This window comes from Olea europaea, unplaced genomic scaffold, assembly GCF_002742605.1.
Source record: "Olea europaea var. sylvestris unplaced genomic scaffold, O_europaea_v1 scaffold2249, whole genome shotgun sequence".
Classification (NCBI taxonomy): Eukaryota; Viridiplantae; Streptophyta; class Magnoliopsida; order Lamiales; family Oleaceae; genus Olea; species Olea europaea.
Genome location: NW_019240538.1, coordinates 104,360 through 107,509, shown reverse-complemented (window position 1 = coordinate 107,509; position 3,150 = coordinate 104,360).

The following is a 3,150-nucleotide window of genomic DNA, read 5'->3' as shown; positions in this document are numbered from 1 at the left end:
TCCGACAACTATTGTTTTGGGAAAAACATCGAATCTACATAACCCAAAACACATTGCTTCCTTAATCAATTGAGGAATGGATTCTCTCATTGGAGGATTAAGAGAAGTGGATTAAAGTGCAGTTACAAGCACAAGAACAGATAGTTCTTGGCGTTCCACTTAGAGAGACGTTCAGTATAGACCAGGAGATTGCAGGAGACATCAGATTGGGCTATAAGAGGTAGAGCAGGAGGCTAGAAGCGTCTACGACAGTAGATCATAAGATTGTGGCAGTGGGTCCTAACAGTTACATGATAGGCTTATCATTATATGCTTTGAATTGTCGATAGTGGAGTTAACTAGCTTGGTCCCGAAGTTTTTCCCATGTTGGGTTTCTCCATCATCATATCTTGTGTTATTTATTGTTTTCAACAATATTATAACTGCAGCATTCCAACATAGGTTATTTAACTTGTTTGATTAATCACCTAAACAACTAATTAAAGTGATTTTAGTTAGATTAATTCCACACGTAAGGTTAAATTGTAATCTAGAACGTAAACTTGGTAATGCTAAAATTTTGAATTTGACATTGTATCGCGTTAGACGAACTTTCTAGCTTATCTAAGCGTTCTAGGTGACTTTTCAAAATGAAATGAGCATTAGTGCTCGAGATGCAACTGCCAACAGATTCAAGCCATCTCTTATCCTCGTACATATTACATGTACACTTTGACACCACATTAGATGCACAAATCGTGGCTCTGATGTGGTGCAATGGTCCTTTACGCTACTCATGTCAGATGGAAGGTACTCAATGAACGAAAATATGAGTGCTTAGTTACACTTACTATTTGTTCAAACCTTCTAATGGAAGACGACGAAGTATTTATATGTGAAGGGGACACGAGAGTCACCTTTTGGATGTTTGACATGTGCACTCACTTAATGGCTCACTTGTCACATTCAATGATGTCGATCCATAGCTATCATAGGCTTTTTATCTATATCGGTAGTTATCTAATCCATTAATGCCCCCATATTTTTGTCTATTATGTCTCTTCCAAACTTAGCGCCTATTTGAGCTCTATTTTTTGGTAAGAATGAATTTTGAAATAGTAGATTGATGGAGAATGTGTGATTAGAAATTAAGAGAAATGTTTGGATTTGCGTGTAATATTATTTTATTAAAACATGTGTGATTGAAAAAAATAGATGGAATTTTTTTTCATAATCTGATATGAGTATCATAGTACATATAAGGATCTTAACAAATTGAGTCGAGTTGAGCTCGCGAGCCAAAACTCGAGGCTTGGGCTTGGCTCGCGTAAAGATAAATCAGGCTTTTTTTTGCCCCTTTTTTAATAATTTAAAAATTTTTGAAATTTGAAATTCAAACTTGGCATGTTGCCCATTTAGGCAGCTATGTAGCTGCTTGGTTTAGAGACATTAGGTAGTTGCCTGCATTATGGCTGCCATTTTTTTAAATTAGCATAGGGAGGCTCGTCTAGCTCGACAAGCCACACGGGTCAAATCAGGCTTAGGTCAAAATGAGGCTCAACGTGAGCCTCAGCTTGATTTTTTTGAGCCGTGAGCCGAGTTACTAGCCACCCGAGTCGATGAGCCAAATTGACAAACCTAAGTACATACAATCGTTGCACCCATATCATAGCTATAGTCTATCCACTTTAACGTAACTATCCAAGTGTATATTGTTCATATAAAACCCGCAAGCATACGGGATCGTTATACAAGTAATAATATTTGTGAGTTAAAAGTATCGTTCTCACGAGAAATAAAATCTAATATCTAGTTCAGTAGCTTTTATTAAATTCGAAGTAATATAAAATAAAAGAGTTGTGATTTGTATGTTTTTTATGCTAATCCTAAACTAAGAAAGCAAATAACATATTTATCTAATATATGAATGTATTGGAATCGTGAATCCCCCTATTGCCATTTAATTTAACTCTTAATTTATAATTTAGTAAATTCGTGTATTCAAGACAATCGATAATCCAATTTTATTCAATATTCTTTTCTAAGATATATTAAACCTATGTTTAACACGAGCCGATCTTATTCTTAGTCCAAGTTCATATGAAAAATATGCACTCATTCACGGGATTTATCATACATGATCGCACATGCCATAGATATTATTCCTAATACCTATTGTCCATATGTTGATTTTGCCGCATTCAGGACTTATTATGAGTATTCATATACTACAACAAGTAACTTACTATCTAATTGATTATCAAACAATCAAAATAGTTCAATGGGAATGAAAAATCAATTAAGAAAAATCATGAAATACTAAATTAATTGTCTTGGATTAAAATAAAAAAACAAAGAATTGGGTTCGTCATTCATCTAATACAATGAAAAACTTATCCAACCATCCTAATTATTAAATTATACAATAAAGAATGAAAAGACATCACCCGGATCGAAGAAACATGGAAGAAAGTAGAAAAATCCACTTTATTGAATGAAATCTTGATTTTGGATAGATAATTTTCAAGAATCTCGTACAATTTTCTTGATGTTGATGATCTAGCTTCGTTCCTCACCTCTAAAATATGATTAAAAATTAGGTCAATGGAGGTTTTCCGAGATATGGGCATGTTCTCCTAATTGTATGATGTTAAGGAGACTCCTTACCAAAATAAAATAAGGAAACCTAAATTTTTCTGCGTTTAACATTGAGGCACGTGCCTAGTGTAATCTAGGGCACACGCTTGGGAGCCTTGGGTGCCTCAGTCGCCTCCTTTTTGGCTGGGGGCGTGCGCCTTTCCTATAGGCTAGGGTGTGAGCCTTGACTGAACTCCAACAGCCGAAGGTTTTTAGTATTTTTATTATAACTTTCTCTCCTGATATCCGATTGAGGTGATTCAAAATGTGTTGAAAAGTTTACTCAAAGGGATAAAATTCTTTTTGAGATATCGTTTTTCCAATTCGAAATTTTTCTCTGCCAAAATTGGGTCTCAATATGAGACTAAAAATCCAAAGCGTAACTTTTTTGGTTGAAAGTTGATGTACAATAATATTTTTTGACTATAATTCATCCCTTTTGACTTCTTTTCTCATCTAATTGACCTCTTCATCGTGAGTTCTGAAACAACTTTTGAATATTTGCATTTTAGTCCTAATAAAAGAAATAAATAA